Here is a 24907-nt window from a genome sequence, read left to right as displayed (position 1 = left end):
TTTAAACAAAGGTAAATGAAAAATATTTCATGATCACAGTTTGGAAGACTAAAAATTTCAAAATCAGCTAATTTCTACAAAACAATCCACAAATTCAGCATACTTCATATCAATTAGTTGAGTACAGTTCAGCGGCTCAGTCGTGTCTGACTCTTTGTGACCCATGAACTGCAGCATGCCAGGTTTCCCAGTCCATCACCAACTCCCAGAGTTTACTCAGACTCATGTCCATTAGGTTGGTGATGCTGTACAACCATCTCATCCTCTGTCGTCTCCTTTTCCTCTTGCCTTCAATCTTTCCCAGAATCAGGGTCATAAGTCAGTTCTTCACATCAGGTGGCCAAAGTATTGGAGTTTCAGGTGCAGCATCAGTCGTTCCAGTGAATATTCAGGACTGATTCCCTTTAGGATGGACTGTTTGGATCTCTTTTCAGTCCAAGGGACTCTCAAGAGTCTTCTCCAACACCACAGTTCAAAAGAATCAATTCTTGGGCACTCAGTCTCTTCCATGCCTTCCTCCATGGGATCTCCTGACCCACAGATGGAACTCACACCTCTTATGTTCCCTGTGTTGGCAGGAGGGTTCTTTCCCACTAGTGCCACCTGGGAAACTCCAGCTATATATCAACTATAATGGCTTTCATCAAAAAAAAAAAAGGAAAGAAAAAAAAAAAAAAAACAGAAAATACAGAGTGTTGGTAGGCACATAGAAAAACTGGAAACCTCAAGCATTGAAACTAGGAATGTTGAATGGTGCAACTATAATGGAAAACAATTTATAAACTTTCAAAATTCTAAAGATAAATTTTTCATACGACCCATCAATTCTACCTTTAGGAATTTATTTGGCCTCTTTAGGGGAGGAGGGATATGCCCACAGACTTCATAGCAGCATTATTCATTGTAGTCAAAAACATTAGAACAGTTGTCATCTTGTAAATGAGTAAACAAAATATGGCATATTCTTGCAATAAAAATGAACCAACTACTGATAAGATAGATATATTTCAAAAATACTATGAATGAAAAAAGCTAGATATAGAAGTATTGATATGAAGCTTCAACTATATTGATATGGAAACATTTTTTCAGCTGAGTTATGTGGGTATATGGTTGCTCAAAATATTTTTCAATATATCATTTTAAGTATTTTATAATATCAAAAAGTTCAAATTGTAAAATAGAAACAAACAATGAAAAATACAAATAATGAAGGGGAAGATAATAAAGCATACCCTCTCCTTTTATAAGAAAATAATATCATAAAGTCTCTATTTTTTCCTAAATTCAACTATAAAGTTAATAAATTCCTAATTAAATTGACAATAGGATTTTTAAAGAACTAGAGTAACTATACTGTTCATGGGGTTCTCAAGGCAAGAATACTGAAGTGGTTTGCCATTCCCTTCTCCAGTGGACCACATTCTGTCAGACCTCTCCACGATGACCCGCCTGTCTTGGGTTGCCCGCGGGCATGGCTTGGTTTCATTGAGTTAGACAAGGCTGTGGTCCTAGTGTGATTAGATTGACTATTTTTCTGTGAGTATGGTTTCAGTGTGTCTGCCCTCTGATGCCCTCTTGCAACACCTACCATCTTATTTGGGTTTCTCTTACCTTGGGCATGGGGTATCTCTTCACGGCTGCTCCAGCAAAGCACAGCCACTGCTCCTTAACTTGGACGAAGGGTATCTCCTTACTGCCACCCTTCCTGACCTTTAACGTTGGATAGCTCCTCTAGGCCCTCCTGCCCCCTGTTCCTCGGGTTGCTCCTCCCGGCTGCTGAAAGAGGAACTCCCCAGGTCAGTAGGTGCCCAATATGCTACTGGAGATCAGTGGAGAAATAACTCCATAAAGAATGAAGGGATGAAGCCAAAGCAAAAACAATATCCAGCTGTAGATGTGACTAGTGGTAGAAGCAAGGACCGATGCTATAAAGAACAATATTGCATAGGAACCTGGAATGTCAGGTCCATGAATCAAGGCAAATTGGAAGTGGTCAAACAGGAGATGGCAAGAGTGAATGTCGACATTCTAGGAATCAGTGAACTAAAATGGACTGGAATGGGTGAATTTAAGTTAGATGACCATTATATCTACTACTGCAGGCAGGAATCCCTCAGAAGAAATGAAGTAGCCATCATGGTCAACAAAAGAGTCTGAAAGCAGTACTTGGATGCAATCTCAAAAACGACAGAATGATCTCGGTTCGTCCATGGCAAACCATTCCATGTCACAGTTATCCAAGTAACGCTGCCCCAACCAGTAACGCTGAAGAAGCTGAAGTTGAACAGTTTTATGAAGACCAACAAAACCTTTTAGAACTAACACCCAAAAAAGATGTCCTTTTCATTATAGGGGACTGGAATGCAAAAGTAGGAAGTCAAGAAACACCTGGAGTAACAGGTAAATTTGGCCTTGGAATGCAGAATGAAGCAAGGCAAAGACTAACAGAGTTTTGCCAAGAAAATGCACTGGTCGTATCAAACACTGTCTCCCAACAACACAAGAGAAAACTACACATGGACATCACCAGATGGGCAACACTGAAATCAGACTGATTATATTCTTTGCAGCCAAAGATGGAGGAGCTCTATACAGTCAACAAAAACAAGACCAGGGGCTGACTGTGGCTCAGATCATGAACTCCTTATTACCAAATTCAGACTCAAATTGAAGAAACTAGGGAAAACCGCTAGACCGTTCAGGTATGACCTAAATCAAATCCCTATGAATATACAGTGGAAGTGAGAAATAGATTTAAGGGCCTAGATCTGATAGATAGAGTGCCTGATAAACTATGGAATGCGGTTCATGATATTGTACAGGAGACAGGGATCAAGACCATCCCCATGGAAAAGAAATGCAAAAAAGCAAAATGGCTGTCTGGGGAGGCCTTATAAATAGCTGTGAAAAGAAGAGAGGCGAAAAGCAAAGGAGAAAAGGAAGGATATAAGCATCTGAATGCAGAGTTCCAGATAATAGCAAGGAGAAATAAGAAAGTCTTCTTCAGTGATCAATGCAAAGAAATAGAGAAAAAGAACAGAATGGGAAAGACTAGAGATCTCTTCAAGAAAATTAGAGATACCAAGGGAGCATTTCATGCAAAGATGGGTTCAATAAAGGACAGAAATGGTCTGGACTGACAAGAAGCAGAAGATATTAAGAAGAGGTGGCAAGAATTCATGGAAGAACTGTACACAAAAGATCTTCACGATACAGATAATCATGATGGTGTGATCACTAATCTAGAGCCAGACGTCTTGGAATGTGAAGTCAAGCAGGCCTTGGAAAGCATCGGTATGAGCAAAACTAGTGAAGGTGATGGAATTCTAATTGAGCTGTTTCAAATCCTGAAAGATGATGCTGTGAAAGTGCTGCACTCAATATGCCAACAAATTTGGAAAACTCAGCAGTGGCCACAGGACTGGAAAATTTCAGTTTTCATTCCAATCCTAAAGAAAGGCAATGCCAAAGAATGCTCAAACTACCACACAATTGCACTCATCTCACATACTAGTGATGCTCAAAATTCTCCAAGCCAGGCTTCAGCAATATATGAACCGTGAACTTCCAGATGTTCAAGATGGTTTTAGAAAAGACAGAGGAACCAGAGATCAAATTGCTTTTTCATGGAAAAAGCAAGAGAGTTTCAGAAAAACATCTGTTTCTGCTTTATTGACTATGCCAAAGCCTTTGACTGTGTGGATCACAATAAACTGTAGAACATTCTGAAAGAAATGGGAATACCAGACCACCTGACCTGCCTCTTGAGAAATCTGTATGCAGGTCAGGAAGCAGCAGTTAGAACTGGACATGGAACAACAGACTGGTTCCAAATAGGAAATGGAGTATGTTAAGGTTTTATATTGTCATTCTGCTTATGTAACTTACATGCAGAGTACATCATGAGAAACGCTGGACTGGAAGAAACACAAGCTGGAATCAAGATTGCTGAGAGAAATATCCCTAACCTCAGATATGCAGATGACACCACCCTTATGGCAGAAAGTGAAGAGGAGCTAAAAAGCCTCTTGATGAAAGTGAAAAAGGAGAGTGAAAAAGTTGGCTTAAAGCTCAACATTCAGAAAACGAAGATCATGGCATCCAGTCCCATTACTTCATGGGAAATAGATGGGGAAACAGTGTCAGACTTTATTTTTTCAGGCTCCAAAATCACTGCAGATGGTGACTGTAGCCATGAAATTAAAAGATGCTTACTCCTTGGAATAAAAGTTATGACAAACCTAGATAGTACATTCAAAAGCAGAGACATTACTTTGCTGACTAAGGTCTGTCTAGTCAAGGCTATGGTTTTCCCCTGTGGTCATGTATGGATGTGAGAGTTGAACTCTGAAGAAGGCTGAGAGCCAAAGAATTGATGCTTTTGAACTGTGGTGTTGGAGAAGACTCTTAAGAGTACCTTATACTGCAAGGAGATCCAACCAGTCCATTCTGAAGGAGATCAGCCCTGGGATTTCTTTGGAAGGAATGATGCTAAAGCTGAAACTCCAGGACTTTGGCCACCTCATGCGAAGAGATGACTCATTGGAAAAGACTCTGATGCTGGGAGAGATTGGGGGCAGGAGGAGAAGAAACGACAGAGAATGAGATGTCTCGATGGCATCAGTGACTCGATGGACGTGAGTCTGAGTGAACTCCAGGATTTGGTGCTGGACTGGGAGGGCTGGTGTGCTGTGATTCATGGGGTCACAAAGAGTTGGACATGACTGAGCGATTGGACTGAACTGAGAGTAACTATTCTGGGGAATTCTCTAGTGGTCTGGTGGTTAGACTCTGTGCTTCCACTGCTGAGGGCTTGAGTTCTATCTCTGGTAGGGGAACCAAGGACCCACAAGCCATGTGAGTGAAGCCAAAAAAAGAAAAATAAACAGTTTTTCAAATAACTAGAGTTATTATTGTTAATAAATATAAATAAAAGCTCAGCTCATTAATAGGCAGGAAAATTCGGGTATAATCAAAGAGCTGTGAGCAGAAATTAGCCCTGCTTGATACCAACTCCAACTATATAGCTACAGCAGTTAAAAATAGCATGCTAGTGTATAAATAAATAAAACATTAGGAAACAAATGGAAAGTCCAGAAATATACTTAAGTAAATATAGGAACTGAGCATATAAAAGTGGTAATGAAACCTCAGTGGTTTAAATATACTCTATTAAATAAATGTTGAGGCATTTAAGAGGTACCTAGAAAATGAATTCACATAGAAAATTAATCCCAGATGAAGCAATTATTAAAGGTGAAATATAAAATACTTTAAGTAAAAATATGAGGTCTTTATGATCATAAGGCAGTTAGAACTGGACATGGACCAACAGACCAGTTCCAAATAGGAAAAGGAGTACATCAAGGCTGTATATTGTCACCCGGATTATTTAACTTATATGCAGAGTACATCATGAGAAATGCTGGACTGGAAGAAACACAAGCTGGAATCAAGATTGCCGGGACAAATATCAGTAACCTCAGATATGCAGATGACACCACCCTTATGGCAGAAAGTGAAGAAGAACTCAAAAGCCTCTTGATGAAAGTGAAAGAGGAGAGTGAAAAAGTTGGCTTAAAGCTCAACATTCAGAAAACGAAGATCATGGCATCCGGTCGCATCACTTCATGGGAAATAGATGGGGAAACAGTGGAAATAGTGTCAGACTATTTTTTTTGGGCTCCATAATCACTGCCGATGGTGACTGCAGCCATGAAATTAAAAGATGCTTACTCCTTGGAAGAAAAGTTATGACCAACCTAGATAGTATATTCAGAAGCAGAGACATTCCTTTGCTGACTAAGGTCTGTCTAGTCAAGGCTATGGTTTTTCCTGTGGTCATGTATGGATGTGAGAGTTGGACTGTGAAGAAGACTGAGTGCCAAAGAATTGATGCTTTTGAACTGTGGTGTTGGAGAAGACTCTTGAGAGTCCCTCGGACTGCAAGGAGATCCAACCAGTCCATTCTGAAGGAGATCAGCCCCGGGATTTCTTTGGAAGGAATGATGCTAAAGCTGAAACTCCAGGACTTTGGCCACCTCATGCAAAGAGTTGACTCATTGGAAAAGACTCTGGTGCTGGGAGGGATTGGGGGCAGGAGGAGAAGGGGATGACAGAGAATGACATGTCTGGATGGCATCAGTGACTCGATGGACATGAGTCTAAGTGAACTCCAGGAGTTGGTGATGGACAGGGAGGCCTGGCGTGCTGCAATTCATGGAGTCGCAAAGAGTCAGACACGACTGAACGACTGAACTGAACTGAAGTCAAAATATAAATTAAAAGTAGATAAAGATCTTTTTAATCATATTACACGAGTTGATAACATCTTTACTAAATAGTTTCATGAGTTATTAGGACCATCTATTAAACTCTTTAGGAAAATGGCAAATGACATGAATAAACAAGTCAGGAAATGAAACACAAGTGGCTCTGGGTAGCTGAATAAAAATCACAGTTTCATTCAAACTAAGAAATGTTCAAATTAAAATTATTATGGAATATCAGTTTTCCTTAGAGTACTAAATTTCAAACAAATTTATAGTATACTTCATGGTTTGATAGGGAAACAGAAATTCTCTTGCATTCCTACAATGTAAAATGATTATTCTCTGTTGGGGCAGTTCAGCAACACTTATCCACATTTAAAACGCACACAAACTTTAGCACAACACTTGGATTTCCATGAATGTGTCCTGCTAATATGAATACTATATGCATGATAATGAATGTACAGGTTTCATATTGAGTATGTGTGTTTATTAGCAAAAATGGAAGCAATCTAAATGTCCAGCAATGTACTACTTGTTTAAAGATTGTATGGCAAATACTTATAACTAGATATCATGCTTCTGTGAAAAAGAAGGAGAAATCCATGTACTGAGGTGGAAAAATCTCCAAGTATTTTATCGAATTTATTTTATCCAAATCTCCAATTTGTATTTTACTACAAATTAAAATAAAGCAGAAGATAGGACTACTTGTATATGCAACATTTGATTAAAAAATACAGTTCATATTCTGTATGTTAAATATCCCTGGATGGATACAAGAGACCAACAGTAAGCAACAACACTGATAAAAGGCATGTTTGGGAGATGATCAAGGACCTTAGAAGGATACATACATTTTACTATATATATATTTTTTCTATTAATTAAGTTTATTTGGTTTGAATGCTCAGAGAAATAAATGATGCTCACTTGTATGTAAAGCTTCTGGTTCAGTAATATATCTATTTGTATAGTATCAGTTTTATGAAATGTTTATATATGACTTACTCAAGAAATTAATTTAAAAATATTCAAGATGGATGATAGAATAGGACTTTTAGTCTCCCATTTTTTAAATATCTCTTTTTTAAGATTAATTGATTAATAATTTTTGGCTACATTGAGTCTTTGTTGTGGGTTTTCTCTAGTTGTGGTAAGCAAGGGTTACTCCATTTTTGCAGTGTGAAGGCTTTTCATTGCAGTGGCTTCACTTGTGGAGCACAGACTCAAGGATCATGGGCTTTGGTAGTTGTAATTTTCAGACTCCAGAGCGAGAGCTAAGTAGTTGTGGCCCATGGGCTTAGTTGCCCCCCAATGTGTGTGATTTTCCTGGACCAGAGATCAAACCCATGTTCTCTGTATTAGCAGGTGGATTATTAACCACTGAATAACCAGGGAAGTTCTAGTCTCCTGTGTTTGACTGCAATTCTTAGTCTAAGAAGAAAACAAGGTCTGCCAAATATTTCAAAGCAAACTGCTAGACCACTGATGAAGGAGTTACATTAACTCATATGATTGTTTATTTATTAAAGGCATTACTTACCTATACTGTTGTTGCAAAAGTTTTCCCAATTTTTCACCTGTCTTTGACTTTGTTTTTTCAGAAGACTGGCAGCTCTCAGGTGTTAGGTTTTTTCCAAACTGTTGCGGGCACACTATGGCCCTCATCTCCCACAATTTCTCCTGAGCAACACAAGGGAAGATTTCCCTTCACCTTTATACACATACAGGGAGTTTTAAGGAAAACCTTTCAAAAATTCACCTTTGCCCCTCGGAGTTTTGGAGTGTGAAACTATGCCATATAGAACCCCGGAGCAGTCTATTTTTGAGAGTATGGCTCAAGAGTCTGAAGGGGGTTTCTAGGGAGCTAGGGGCATTTCTAACTATTTTGGGCATAGGTATATGTTTGTTTTATAATGGGCTCACAGAGCCCATTTTAAAATCATATAAAATTTTTATAATTTTAAAATGTTTGTTTTATAATCTCACAGATGGAGACTCGACTGGGTCACTTTAAATACTACGATGGCCAAAACGTTTTTTTGTTTTTTTGTTTTTTTGTTTTTTTTCTGTAAGATAGTATGGAAAACCCGATCGAATTTTTTGGCCAGTCCCAATAGAACTTGCATTTTGAAAAGAACTGCATCATCTTGGAAAGAGCAATTCTCAACAGTTAACTTCAACAGAAATTGTCTGTCCGATGAGGTAAGCTTTCAAATCTAGGAGCACACAGAGTATTTGTAGCCATCACAGAAGAGGTCAAGAAACTACCCATTTCAGGGAGCTTCAGAAACTATGAAGCAAAGAATCTTCATTCAGAATCCAGAATGCATAGGAGATCCTACCTGTTTAAACAATCTTGCTAGGAGCCAACCCAAAAAGCACTGGAGATCCTGACAGAGACAGTGAAGAAGCCAGAGGGTTACCAACAGAGACAGTTGTTAACACTTCTACGTGGCTTCCCTTATAGCTCAGTAATAAATAATTTGCCTGCCAATGCAGGACACATGGGTTTAATCCCTGGTCTGGGAAGATCCCACATGCCAAGGGGCAACTAAGCCCATGCACCACAACTATTGAGCCTGGCTCTAGTGTCCACAACTGCTGAAGTCCACAAGCCTCAAAGCCTATGCTTTGCATCAAGAGAAGCCACTGCAATGAGAAGCTAGTGCACTGCAACTAGAGAATAGCTAATGCTGGCCAACTCTAGAGAAAACCCCATACAACCAAAAAGACCCAGCACAGCCGAATATATATATGCACACATATATAAACTGATCTGAAGCTTTAAAACATACACACACTCCAGGGAGGCAGGAACATGGAGCCCAATATCCCGGGTCACCAGGCAGAAGCTGGAGCCCTGGTGGGTCTGTTAAACTGGAGATGGGTCCACAGAAGAAATGTCACCTGAGACAAAAAGAAGGGCAAGAAATACCATGTAGTTTTTCCTTCCTCTTGATCTTAATATTATTCCGATGTTTTCCATTCGTCAAGCCCTGAGTGTCAGAAGTCATCCCCTTGCTGGATGTAGAGTCACTAAGTGCTAGCTACCTAGAACTTCAGAGCAGAGGGGAAGGTGCAGGAATGTATGTGAGACAAAGGTGCCCAAAGATGCTCATTAGTCAGATGAGCCATTCCTGCAGTGCCCAGCGCACAAGGGAGACAAAAATTGCAAGGTAGAAGACAGAGAAGAAGCCAATTATTTTCATCACCCATCCTTCTCACTCCGAAATCCCCTCTCCACACAAAGCCTCTTCTAAGGGTGTCTAATCAATGCAATATTCAGCAGGCTGTCAAGAATGCCCTAAGTCTGATCTGGCCCACAGTGTCACCAAATCCCAGCCTCTGTGCACCACTCATACTGAATTGAATCTCAGAGACAGAGTTTTGGGTGAAGCAGAAAAGAATAGCTTTATTGTTTGCCAGACAAGGGGATCACAGTGGGCTAATGCCCTCAAGAGTGTGTGTCCTGATCTGGAGTGGGTAGTGAGGAGTTTTATGGTAATTGTTAAAGGGGGTGTGGTCAGCTCATGGATGTTCTTCTGATTGGTGATAAGGGAGTCAGCATCATAAGCATTCTGGTTCCAACCAGTCTAGGGTCTATATGTTTTGATTAGCAGTTTTCATCTGGTGGGGTGTCTCATTTCATTTCAGTCCCTCCATCATGTCCAACTCTTTGTGATCTATGGACTGTACCACTCCAGGCTTAACTGTCCAACACCGACTCCTGGACGTTGCTCAAACTCAAGTCCATTGAGTCAGTGATGCTACCCAACCATCTCATCTTCTGTCATCCCCTTCCCATTCTGCCTTCAATCTTTTCCATCATCAGGGTTTTTTCCAATGAGTCAATTATTTGCATCAGGTGGCCAAAGGATTGGAGTTTCAGCATCAGTCCTTCAAATGAATATTCAGGATTAATTTCCTCTAGGATTGACTGGTTTGATCTCCTTGCAGTCCAAGGGACTCTCAAGAGTCTTCTCCAACACCATAGTTCAAAAAGCATCAATTCTTCAGCACTCAGCTTTCTGTATGGTCCAACTTTCCCATCAATACCTTACTATTGGAAAAACCATAGCTTTGACTACATGTAATTTTGTCAGCAAAGAAATGCCTCTGGTTTTTAAAAACACTGTCTAGGTTTGTCATAGCTTTCCTTCCAAGGAACAAGTGTCTTTTAATTTCATGGCTGCAGTCACCATCTGGAGTGATTTTGGAGTCCAAGAAAATGAAGTCTGTCACTGTTTCCATTATTTCCCCATCTATTTGCCAAGGAGAGATGGGACTGTATGCCATGATCATTTCTCGAGTTTTGAGTTTTAAGCCAGCTTTTTCACTCTCCTGTTTCATTTTCATCAAGAGGCTCTTTAGTTTTTCTTCCCTTTCTGCCATAAGGGTGGTGTCATCTGCATATCTGAGGTTATTGATATTTCTCCCGAAAATCTTAATTCCAGCTTATGCTTCATCCAGCCCGGCATTTCTCATGATGTATTCTGCGTAGAAGTTAAATAAGCAGAGTGAAATTATACATGCCTGATGTAATTATTTCCCAATTTAGAACCAGTCCATTTTTCCATGTATGGTTCTAGCCATTGCTTCTTGACCTGCATACAGATTTCTCAGGAGGCAGGTCAGGTGGTCTGGTATTCCCATTTATTTCAGAATTTTCCTCAGTTTGTTGTAATCCACACAGTCAAATGCTTTGTCAGTCAATAAAACAGAAATAGATGTTTTTCTGAAAATCTCTTGTTTTTTTTGATGATCCAACAGATGGCAATTTGATCTCTACTTCCTCTGCCTTTTCTAAATCCATCTTGAACATTTGAAAGTTCACAAATCACATATTGTTAAAGGCATAGCTTGAAGAATTTTGAGCATTACTTTGCTATAGTGTGAGTTGAGTGCAATTGGGCAGTAGTGTGAACATTCTTTGACATTGTCTTTCTTTGGAATTGGAGTGAAAATTGACCTTTTCCAGTCCTGTGGCCACTGCTGAGTTTTCCAAATTTGCTGGCATATTGAGTGAAGCACTTTGATGGCATCATTTTTTAGGATTTGAAATAAGTCAGCTGGTGTTCCATCACCTCCACTAGCTTTGTTCGTAATGATGCTTCCTAAGGCCCACTTGACTTCACATTCCAGGATGGCTGGCTCTAGTGAGTGATTGCACCATTATGGCTATTTGAGTTTTTAAGATTTTTTTCTGTATAGTTCTTCTGTGTATTCTTGCCACCTCTTCTTAATATCTTCTGCTTCTGTTAGGTCCATACCATTTCTGACTTTTATTGTGCCCATTTTTTCATGAAAATTTCCCTTGTTAATCTCTAATTTTCTTGAAGAAATCTCTAGTCTTTCCATTCTATTGTTTTCCTCTATTTCTTTGCATTGACCATTGAGGAAGTCTTTCTTATCTCTCCTTTCTATTCTTTGGAACTCTGCATTCAAATGGGTATATCTTTCTTCTCCTTTGCCTTTCACTTCTCTACTTTTCACAGCTATTTTTAAGGCCTCCTCAGACAACCACTTTGCTTTTTGCATTTTTCTTGGGGCTGGTCTTAATCACCACCTCATTACAATGTCACAAACCTCCATCCATATTTCTTCAGTCTTTCTATCCAATCTAATCCCTTGAATCTATTTGTCGCTTCCACTGTATAATCGTAAGGGATTTGATTTAGGTAATATCTGAACAGTCTAGTGGTTTCCCCTACTTTCTTCAATTTAATTCTGAATTTGGCAATTAGGAGTTCATGATCTGAGCCACAGTCAGCTACCAGTCTTATTTTTGCTGACTGTATAGAGCTTCTCCATCTTTGATGGCAAAGAATATATTCAATATGATTTGGGGACTGACCATCTGGTGATATCCATGTGTAGAGTCATCTCTTGTGTTGTTTGAAGAGGGTGTTTGCTATGATCAGTGCGTTGTCTTGGAAAACTCTGTTAGCCTTTGCTCTGCTTCATTTTGTACTCCAAGACTAAATTTGCCTGGTATTCCAGGTATCTCTTGACTTCCTACTTTTGCATTCCAGTCCCCTATGGTGAAAAGAACATCTTTTGTGGGTTTTGGCAGGAGTATACTTTCTGTTTAAACAACATAGGAATGTGTATCAGGCCATATTCTGTATCTCTCAGGGAACTGTGTGTTTGGTGATTTTACCATGTGGAAGATTTTTGTCAAAATTATTACCTGTCCCCTAGCCCACTGGCTATTCTTTGTTCCTACATCTTCAAATTTCCCAGTCATTAACTCCTGAGTCATCCTTTTACCTCAAAAGACAAGGACATAAAGCATTGTAAACAGTTTTAAAACTACTCCAAATGCAGGCTCTTGTGCCACATGTTCTGGTCCTAGTCACTAGACAGCTCACCAGCAATAATAACATTTTTCCTAACAAAAGAGAGTAGAAATAGGAAGTTCATGGATTCTGCTTCAAATCTGGATCTGTTTTCATTGATACTAATAATTTCACTCAAGTTGTTTAAGCTCTCAGAAATGAAATGTGCTTGTCGGTACTTGGGGATAACCAAGTCAAACAAAGTTCATCCCCCGACCTGGGACCAGGAAGATACCTAATGACTACTAGTCTCTTTCCACAGTTTTATTAATTAGAATATTCTCAATCTTTTCTCCATCTATGAGAAACTCAATTATTGGATAAAATCCACCTTAAGTCTCTTTTTCAAGATTAAATCTCTGATGAGTCTTGTTTATCCATACATCTCTTTTTCCCATTTGTTGTTGTTCAGTCGCTCAGCCATGTCCTACTCTTCTCGACCCTATAGACTGTAGCACACCAGGTTTCCCTCTCATTCACTATCTCACAGAGTTTGCTCAAACTCATGTCCATTGAGCCAATGAGGCCATCCAACCATCTCACCCTCTGTTGCCCCCTTTTCCTCCCGTACTCAATCTTTTCCAGCATCAGGGACTTTTCCAAAGGGTTGGCTCTTCACATCAGGTGGCCAAGGTACTGAAGCTTCATCTTCAGCATCAGTCCTTCCAATGAACATTCAGGGTTGATTTACTTTAGGATTGACCTGTTTGATCTCCTTCCTATCCAAGGGACTCTTGAGAGTTTTCTCCAGCATCACAGTTTGAATGCATCAATTCTTTTATGCTCAGTTTTTTTCGTGGCCCAACTCTCACATCTGTATGTGTCTACTGGAAAAATCATTGCTTTAACTATATGGACCTTTGTTAGCAAAGAACACCTCTGCTTTTTAATAACACTGTCTAGATTTGTCATAGCTTTTCTTCCAAGAAACAAGCATCTTTTAATTTCATGATTGCAGTCATCATCTGTAGTGATTTTGGAGCCCATGCTTCTTCCACGTGGTAGTTATTCAATATACTCAACATGAGGGTTATAGAGGAAGAACAGTGGAAGGGGTGACTTCACTCACAGAGTGGGTTTCAATCTGCGTAAGATAGAGATTGGATATTATGATCATTCGGATGTACAGGTAAGCTTTTAGATCTCCTGTTAAGTAACTAATATACACTCAAGTGTGATTTGTTACTGGGGGAATTTTCTATTTATTCATATTCATTCATTCATTTTGAAAGATTCTCTTCCACTACATTTATCACCACAGAGAAGTTCATATGCACAAAAATAATTGCAAAGATTCAGCCCCCAAAATACTTCAAACAGGCTATTTTGTATATGGTTTTCCTAAAATAAATGACAGCCTGAATTGAATGCATCAGAAAATGGAGATCTTATCTATGGCAATGTATCTATATGTATTAAAACATTATCTTTGTATATTCACTATCTTTGTGTACATTCCTTCCTCACATAATTAGGAAAATAACTTTTATCTATATAACATATTTTATTTTTTGCACAAAAAGAAATGAATAAATTTATGTTTTAATATATGTTTTACCTGTTTTCTTTACTACCTATTCTTATAAAGAGTTTAGGTCCCTGACTTGCCTCTAGTAAAGTCTACGTAGTCCTGACATATGGTGTCTTTCACACTTCAGATAGGCTGCAAAGGAGAGAAATCAATTACAGATTGGTCTACCCTGGCAGATGCCCTAACCTTAGTGAGCCATCAGCTACTAATTGACAGGTGTGCAGCCTCACATCTCACATTTGTCTCCCTTTTACCTGGCCCATGGTATTGTTTTTAAAACAAAAACTTCATATATTCACATTACATAGAAGCCACGATTTTAATTGCCTTGGCTTGTGCTTTTCAGGTTCTCTAGTGAACACCTGTCATTTTTAGACCAATATAGCTTAAAGCACTGTTTGTTCATTTTGCTTTCCTTTCCCTCTTTCTAAATAAAGGTTATATCACTACCCACTCCTCAATACCACCATCCCCACCCCCCCACCCCCCCTCCACCCCCCCCCGCCCCGACACTCCTCTACCACCAAAGACACATCCAGCCAGGCTGTTTTATGTCCAATTTGTTTATTGTGATGAGAAATGTGAAAATCTTTGACAGAGGTCATTAATTTTATTGCTTGTGTTTCAAAAAGTTGTTCCTGGGCTATTTACATACTTGATATTAACACCTAAGAAGATGAATGTGCTGAAGATATAAAGTTGAAAGCAAATTGTGTTTGCTGTCTCCTTCTAAATATAATTCATGGCTTAGAAAAGATCTTCATGGTTCATGATCAAATATTTCCTTGTTGTTACATTTGATGTTTGCCGCAGTGACACTGAACATCTTTGGGTCTTTTGATTCTAAGACATTTAGCTTCCTGGTGGATATTGGTACTAAAAGTGAAATTATTACAATTCATCTTAGTAGGCCCAATTCCTCTTTGAATTAACTGATATGAGTGTCATGAGTTGGAAAAGATTTTCAGTTTAGGAAAACAAAATATATTTAATTTATAAAAGAGAAACTTAAAAGAATCTCAGAAATTACACAGTGTCATCTTATTTGTCTTATTTCATTGATTTTTAAAGTTCACATTTATTAGTGGAAGGGGACATGGGTAAACTTTTGGCTGATTCATGTTGATGGTGGTAGAAACCAAACAATACTGTTAAGCAATTATCCTTCAATTAAAAATCAATAAAGTGAAAAAATTAACTTTTATTGAGATAGTCACAAAATTGTAAGAATTTATAGCATACATTATGGTGACTTTATATATACATATCGCTAAGAGTCGGACACAACTGAGCAACTTCACTTTCACTTTTCTCTTTCATGCATTGGAGAAGGAAATGGAAACCCCCTCCAGTATTCTTGCCTGGAGAATCCCAGGGACGGCGGAGTCTGGTGGGCTGCCGTTTATGGGGTTGCACAGAGTCAGACACGACTGAAGTGACTTAGCTTAGCTATACATACATATATGTATATATATACATATATATATATATATATATATATATATATATACACACACACAATGTGAAAGAATTCCTACCATTTATCTGGTTAACATTTCTATCACTTGACATATTTATTTTTTGTGTGTCTGGGTGTGAGAAAATTTGATTTCTATTTTCTTAGAAAAGTTCAATTATACAATATAGTGTTATAAACATTATTTTTAAAGCTTTTTTTTAGTGGGTACTGCCCCACCACAGCTTACAGGATCTTAGTTCCCTGATCAGAGATGGAACCCACATCCTCAGCAGTGAAAGCACATAGTCCTAACCACTGGAGCACCAGAAAATTCTCTATAAACTTTAGTCAGCATTGGATCATTGAATCCCCAAAACTAACTCATAGTAAAAGTTTAGACATTTTTACCAATCTTTCCTTACTTCTCCCATCCCTATACCTAACAACCATTTTTCTTCTTGGGGCGGCAGTGAGGAGATACCCTTTGTCCAAGGTAAGGAGAAGCAGCTGTGCTTTGCTGGAACAGCCGTGAAGAGATACCCCATGAACAAGGAAAGAGAAACCCAAATAAGATGGTAGGTGTTGCAAGAGGGCATCAGAGGGAAGACACACTGAAACCATAGTGACAGAAAAAGAGTCAATCTGATCACATAGATCACAGCCTTGTCTACCTCAATGAAACCAAGCCATGCCCTGTGGGGCCACACAAGATGGGTGGGTCATGGTGGAGAGGTCTGACAGAATGTTGTCCACTGGAGAAGGAAATGACAAACCACTTCACTATTCTTGCTTTGAGAACCCCATGAACAGCATGAAAAGGCAAAATGATAGGACACTGAAAGAATAATTCCCCAGGTCGGTAGGTGCCCAATATGCTACTGGAGATCAGTGGAGAAATAATTCTGGAAAGAATGAAGGGATGGAGCCAAAGTAAAAACAATATCCAGTTGCAGATGTGACTGATGATAGAAGCAAGGTCTGATGCTGTAAACAGCAATATTGCATAGGAACCTGGAATGTCAGGTCCATGAATCAAGGGAAATTGGAAGTGGTCAGACAGAAGATGCCAAGAGTGAATGTCAACATTCTAGGAATCAGCAAACTAAAATGGACTGGAATGGGTGAATTTAACTCAGATGACCATTATATCTATTACTGTGGGCAGGAATCCCTTAGAAGAAATGGAGTAGCCATTATGGTCAACAAAAGAGTCCAAAGTGCAGTTCAGTTCAGTTCAGTTCAGTTGCTTAGTCATGTACGACTCATTGTGACCCCATGAATTGCAGCATGCCAGGCCCCCCTGTCCATCACCAACTCCCGGAGTTCACTCAGACTCACATCCATTGAGTCAGTGATGCCATCAAGCCATCTCATCCTCTGTCATCCCCTTCTCCTCCTGCCCCCAAACCCTCCCAGCATCAGAGTCTTTTCCAATGAGTCAACTCTTCGCATGAGGTGACCAAAGTACTGGAGTTTCAGCTTCAGCATCATTGTCTCCAAAGAACACCCAGCACTGATCTCCTTTAGAATGGACTGGTTGGATCTCCTTGCAGTCCAAGGGACTCTCAAGAGTCTTTTCCAACATCACAGTTCAAAAGCATCAATTCTTTACTGCTCACCTTTCTTCATAGTCCAACTCTCACATCCATACATTACCACTGGAAAAACCATAGTGAAAGTGCGGTACTTGGATGTAATCGAAAAAACGACAGAATGATCTCTGTTTGTTTCCAAGGCAAACCATTCAATATCACAGTAATCCAAGCCTATGCCCCAAACAGTAATGCTGAAGAAGCTGAAGTTGAATGGTTCTATGAAGACCTGCAAGACCTTTTATAACTAACACCTAAAAAAGATGTCCTTTTCATTATAGGGGACTGTAATGCAAAAGTAGGAAGTCAAGAAACACCTGGTGTAACAGGAAAATTTGGCCTTAAAATATGGAATGAAGAAGGGCAAAGGCTAATAGAGTTTTGCCAAGAAAACACACTGGTCATAGCAAACATCCTCTTCCAACAACACAAGAGAAGACTCTACACATGGACATCACCAGATGGGCAACACTGAAATCAGATTGATTATATTCTTTGCAGCCAAAGATGGAGAAGCTCTATACAGTCAGCAAAAACAAGACCAGGAGCTGACTGTGGCTCAGATCATGAACTCCTTATTGCCAAATTCAGACTTAAACTGAAGAAAGTAGGGAAAACCACTAGACCATCCAAATATGACCTAAATCAAACCCTTTATGATTATACAGTGGAAGCGAGAAATAGATTTAAGGGATTGGATCTGATAGATAGACTGCCTGATGAGCTATGGAATAAGGTTTGTGACATCGTACAGGAGACAGGGATCAAGAACATCCCCATGGAAAAGAAATGTAAGAAGCAAAATGGATGTCTGTGGAGGCCTTACAAATAGCTGTGAAAAGAAGAGAAGAGAAGCAAAAGTGAAAAGGAAAGATATAAGCATCTGTATGCAGAGTTCCAAAGATTCTCAAGGAGAGATTAAAAAAAGCCTTCCTTAGTGATCAATGCAAAGAAATAGAGGAAAACAGCAGAACAGGGAAGACTAGAAATATCTTAAAGAAAATTACAGATACCAAGGGAACATTTCATGCAAAATGAGCTTGATAAAGGACAGAAATGGTACAGACCTAACAGAAGCAGAAGATATTAAGAAGAGGTGGCAAGAATACACAGAAGAACTGTACAAAAAAGATCTTCATGACCAAGATAATCATGATGGTGTGATCAATCACCTAGAGCCAGACATCCTGGAATGTGAAGTCAAGTGGGCCTCAGGAAGGATCACTACGAACAAAGGTAGTGGAGGTGATGGAATTCCATTTGAGCTATTTCAAATCCTGGAAGATGATGCTGTGAAAGTGCTGCACTCAATATGTCAGCAAATTTGGAAAACTCAGCAGTGGCCACAGAACTGGAAAAAGTCAGTTTTCATTCTAATCCCAAAGAAAGGGAATGCAAAAGAATGCTCAAACTACCACACAATTGCACTCGTCTCACACGCTAGTAAAGTAACGTTCAAAATTCTCCAAGACAGGCTTCAGCAATACGTGAACCGTGAACTCCCTGATGTTCAAGCTGGTTTTAGAAAAGGCAGAGGAACCAGACATCAAATTGCCAACATCCACTGGATCATGGAAAAAGCAAGAGAGTTCCAGAAAATCATCTATTCCTGATTTATTGACTATGCCAAAGCCTTTGACTATGTGGATCACTATAAACTGTGGAAAATTCTTCAAGAGATGGGCATACGAGACGCAGTGACCTGCCTGTTGAGAAACCTATATGCAAGTCAGGAAGCAACAGTTAGAACTGAACATGGAACAACAGACTGGTTCCAAACAGGAAAAGGAGTACATCAGGCTGTATATTGTCACCCTGCTTATTTAACTTATATGCACAAGCTGGAATCAAGATTGCTGGGAGAAATATCATTAACCTCAGATATGCAGATGACAACACCATTATGGCAGAAAGTGAAAAGGAACTCAAAAGCCTCTTGATGAAATTGAAAGAGGAGAGTGAAAAAGTTGGCTTAAACTCAACATTCAGAAAACAAAGATCATGGCATCTGGTCCTGTCACTTTATGGGAAATAGATGGGGAAACAATGGAAACAGTGTCAGACTTTCTTTTTCGGGGCTCCAAAATCACTGCAGATGATGATTGCAGCCATGAAATTAAAAGATGCTTACCTCTTGGAAGAAAAGTTCTGACCAACCTAGATAGCATATTGTAAAGCAGAGGCATCAGTTTGCCCACAAATGTCCATCTTGTCAAGGCAAGGCTATGATTTTTCCAGTAGTCATGTATGGATGTGTAGTTGGATTGTGAAGAAAGCTGAGCGCTGAAGAATTGATGCTTTTGAACCGTGGTGTTGGAGAAGACTCTTGAGAGTCCATTGGACTGCAACAAGATCCAACTAGTCCATCCTAAAGGAGATCAGTACTCGGTGTTCATTGGAAGGACTGATGCCGAAGCTGAAACCGCAATACTTTGGCTACTTCATGCAAAGAGTTGACTCATTGGAAAAGACCCTGATGCTGGGAGGGATTGGGGGCAGGAGGAAATGGGGACGATAGAGGATGAGATGCCTGGATGGCCTCAGCGACTCAACGGACATGAGTTTGAGTGAACTCCAGGAGCTGGTGATGGACAGGGAGGCTCGGAGTGCTGCAATTCATTGGGTCACAAAGAGTCGGACACAGCTGAGCAACTGAACTGAACTGAAGTGATATGAGTCTCTATATGAGTTTGATTTTTTATTTTAGATTGTATAAATAAGTCAGATCATAAATATTTGTCTTAATCTATTTGAATCATTACACTTAAGATAATGTCCTTAAGGTCCGTCCATATTTTTGAGAAAAAAAAGGCAAGGTGTTCTTCTTTCTTATGGCTAAATACTATTCAATTGTATAGTTATACCACATCTCTTTATCCATTTATCCATTGATAGACACTGGATTTCTTTCCATATCTTGGCTATAGTGAGTAATGATGCGATGAATGTAGTACTGCATACATTTCTTCAATATCCTGTTTTAATTTCCTTTGGGTGTTTACCCAGAAGTGAGATTGCTGGATCATATAATAATTCCATCTTTGGGCCTTTTGATTCTAAGACATTTAGTTTAATGTTTTGAGGCACTTACATACTTTTTCCATGGTGACTGCACCAATGTAAATCCCCACCAAGAGGCTACAATCATTTCATTTACTTCACCTTCTTGCCAGCATTTGTTATCCCTTCTCTGTCTGACAATAGCCATCCTAATAGGTATGAGAAATATCTAAACGTAATTTTAATTTACATTTCCCTAATAATTCGTGATGTGTGCACCTTTTCATGTTCTTCTTCATTTGTAAGTCTTCTTTCTGAAAATTATATTCTGTTCTTCTGCCCATTGTTAAATCAGATTTGCATAAATCAGATTTGTATGTTTGAGGCTTTTTGCTTGGTTTTTGCTATTGAGCTTTATGTCTTTATTATGCAGTTTGAATATTAACTCATTATCAGATATATAAATTGCTAACTTTTTCCTATTACATAGGTTACCTTTTCACTTTGTTGATGGTTACATTGCTTATGCAGAAGTTTTTCAGTTTGTTGTAGTCCCGCTTGTTTTATTTTTACTTTTGTAACATTTGTTTTTGGTGTCACATAAAAAAAAATAATTACCATGATAAATATCAAATAGTTGACTTACCATGTTTTCTTCTAGAAGTTTTGTGACTTTTGATCTTATGGTCAAGTCTTTGATCCATTTTGGATTGCCTTTTATGTGTTTGTGTGTCTGTGTGTACAATATAAGACAAAAAAGACTTTCTTTTGTGTATTAACTTGTATATCCACTTTTGCCAGCACCATTTATTAAAAAGACTATCATTTCCCTATTGAATACTCTTGGCTTCATTGTAATAAGTTGATTTGACATATATGCACATGTTTATTTCTGGCCTCTCTCTTCTGTTTCATTGGACTATCTCTGTCTCTTCTTATGTCAATATTCTCTTTTGATTACAGTAGCTTTGTGATAAAGTGTGAAATCAGAAACTGTGATTTCTTTAGGTGCATTCTTCTTTCTTGGAATTGGTTTGACTAATCAGTGTCCTTTGTACTTCTATACAAATTTCAGGTTTTGTTCTCTATTTCTGTGAAAAATTCCATTGGAATTTTGATAGACATTTCATTGAATCTATAGATTGCTTTAAGTAGTAATGGACATTCTAAAAATATTAGAAGTTGGACTGTGAAGAAAGCTGAGTGCCAAAAATTGAGGCTTTTGAACTGTGGTGTTGGAGAAGACTCTTGAGAGTCCCTTGGACTGCAAGGAGATCCAACCAGTTCATTCTAAAGGAAATCAGCCCTGGGATTTCCTTGGAAGGAATGATGCTAATGCTGAAACTCCAGTACTTTGTCCACCGCATGCTAAGAGTTGACTCATTGGAAAAGACTCTGATGCTGGGAGGGATTGGGGGCAGGAGGAGAAGGGGACGTCAGAGGATGAGATGGCTGGATGGCATCACTGACCCTATGGACGTGAGTCTGCGTGAACTCCGGGAGTTGGTGATGGACAGGAAGGCCTGGCGTGCTGCGATTCCTGGGGTCGCAAAGAGTCGGACACGACTGAGCAACTGAACTGAACTGAATTAAATAAAAAGCTAGAAGATTTGAAACACAGAAAGAGACTCACAAACATAGAAAAAAAATTTATGATTACCAGGGGTGACAAGTAGAGATGGAGGAATTGGGAGATTGGGATTGACAGATACACATTGCTATATATAAAAGAGATAACTAATGAGGACCTACTGTATAACACAGGGACCTCTAGTTATTACTTTATAATGAACTATATGAGAAAAGAATTTAAAAAACAGTGGATATATATATATATATATATATATAATGTAACTGACTCAATTTTCTCTGCATGTGACACTAACACAGTAAAAATATTTTTAAACATTAAGGAAAATCAAGGCTTCTAATCTGTAATTTTAATAAATCAAATGTTAATGTTAAAAAGTTAGGAGATAAAAACGATACAAATTTATTAATGAATTTATTAATTAAAGCATAAATATTTACCAGCAGCTGCTATGAGCCAGGCACTGTTGTAGAAGAGAAAATAGAGTGTAGTAAGCAAGATAGATAATGGCACTTCCCTCAAACTGCTTGCATTTTTGTAGGAAAATACACCTTGGAAAAAAAAATGAAATATAATTTTAAGTACTAAAAAGATAATTAAGCAGGTTAAAAAAAAAAAAAAACTAAAGAGTTACAATAACAAAAATATTGACTCTTACCATCCCAGAGAACACATTTATTACTTGGATTTCAAGGAAGCCTGGAGGATCAAGCTTTTGCAGTTCCTTAGAAAGTGCTAGTTATTCAGTTGTGTTTGACTCTTTGCGAACCCATGGACTGTACAAACTCTTCTCTCCATGGGATTCTCCAGGTAAAAGTACTGGGGTGAGCAGCCATTCCCTTCTCCAGGGGATCTTTCTGACCCAGCGATAGAATTCAGATCTTCTGCATTTATCAGATGGATTCCCTACCACCTGAGCCATCAGGGAATCCCTCATAGCAAGTTACAGTGAACAATATTTGACCTAAATGGAAAGAAAATCCAAAAAAGTGGGGGTATATGTATATGTATGGCTAATTCACTGTGCTGTACAGGAGAAACTGACACAATATTGTAAAGCAACTATATTCCAATGAAAAATTAATCAAAAGAGAAGAAACTATACAGATTGTATTTAGGGATGCAAGTTGTAGTGTTTATCTCATAATCAGTACTGATATTTCAAATTCATATTAAAGATACAAAATGTTTACTTCAGTTCAGTTGCTAAGTCGTGTCCAACACTTTGTGACCCCATGGACTGCAACACGCCAGGCCTCCCTATAGATCACCAACTTGCAGGGTATATACAAACTAATGTTCATTGAGTCAGTGATGCCATCCAACCATCTCATCCTCTATTGTCCCCTTTTCTTCCCACCTTCAATCTTTCCCATAATCAGGTTCTTTTCAAATGAGTCAGTTCTTCACATCAAGTGACCAAAGTATTGGAGTTTCAGCTTTAGCATCAGTCTTTAAAATGAATATTCAGAACTGAGTTCCTTTAGGATGGACTGACTGGATCTCCCTACAGTCCAAGGGACTGTCAAGAGTCTTCTCCAACACCACAGTTCAAAAGCATCAATTCTTCGGCACTCAGCTTTCTTTATAGTTCAACTTTCACATCCATACATGACTATTGGAAAAAACATAGCTTTGACTAGACGGACCTTTGTTGGCAAAGTAATGTATCTGTTTTTTAATATGCTGTCTACGTTGAACATAAATTTTCTTCCAAGGAGCAAGGATCTTTTAATTTCATGGCTGCAGTCACCATATGCAGTAATTTGGGAGCCCCCCAAAATAAAGTCTATCACTGTTTCCATTGTTTTCCCATCTATTTCCCATGAAGTGATGGGACCAGATGCCATGATCTTAGCTTTCTGAATGTTGAGGTTTTAGCCAACTTTTTCACTTTCCTCAGGAGGCTCTTTAGTTCTTGTTTTTTGCCATAAGAGTGGTTTCATCTGTGTATCTGTGGTTATTGATATTTCTCCTGGCATCTTGATTCCAGCTTGTGCTTCATCCAGCCCAGCATTTCTCATGATGTACTCTGCATATAAGTTAAATAAGCAGGGTGACAATATACAGCCTTGACATACTCCTTTCCTGGTTAGGAACCAGTCTGTTGCTCCATGTCACATTCAAACCGTTGCTTTCTGACTGGCATATAGATTTCTCAAGAGGCAGGTCAGGTGGTCTGGTACTCCCATCTCTTTCAGAATTTTCTATGGTCTTTTTCTGATCCACAGAGTCAAAGGCTTTGGCATAGTCAATAAAGCAGCAGTGGATGTTTTTCAAGAACTCTCTTACTTTATAATGATCCAGCATATGTGGGCAAATTGATCTCTGGTTCCTCTGCCTTTTCTAAATCCAGTTTGAACATCTGGAAGTTCACGGTTCATATACTGTTGAAGCCTGATTTGAAGAATTTTGAGCATTACTTGGCCAGCATGTGAGATGAAGGCAATTGTGTGGTAGTTTCAGCATTCTTTGGCATTGCCTATCTTTGGGTTTGGAATGAAAACTGACCTCTTCCAGTCCTGTGTCCACTGCTGAGTTTTCCAAATTTGCTGGCCTATTGAGTGCAGCACTTTCACAGCATCATCTTCCATGATTTGAAATAACTCAGCTGGAGTTCCATAACTAACACTAGCTTTGTCCATAGTGATGCTTCCTAAGGCCCACTTGACTTCACCTTCCGGAAAGTCTGGCTCTACGTGAGTGATCATACCATTATGATTATCTGGGTTGTGAATATCTTTTTTTGTACAGTTCTTCTTTGTATTCTTTTCCACCTATTCTTAATATCTTCTGTTTCTCTTAGGATCATACTATTTCTGCCCTCTATTGTGCCCATCTTTTCATGAAATGTTCCCTTGATATCTCTAATTTTCATAAAGAGATCTCTAGTCTTTCCCATCCTGTTGTTTTCCTCTATTTCTTTGCACTGATCACTGAGGAAGGCTTTCTTATCTCTCCTTGCTATTGAACTCTGCATTCAAAGGGGGTATATCTTTCATTTTCTCCTTTTCCTTTCACTCGTCTTCTATTCTATTTGTTAGCTATTTGTAAAGCCTCCTCAGACAACCATTTTGCCTTTTTGCATACCTTTTCTTGGCCATTGTCTTGATCC

This window comes from Budorcas taxicolor, chromosome 2 (genome assembly GCF_023091745.1).
Source record: "Budorcas taxicolor isolate Tak-1 chromosome 2, Takin1.1, whole genome shotgun sequence".
NCBI classification, from domain to species: domain Eukaryota; kingdom Metazoa; phylum Chordata; class Mammalia; order Artiodactyla; family Bovidae; genus Budorcas; species Budorcas taxicolor.
This window is presented reverse-complemented; position numbering follows the sequence as displayed.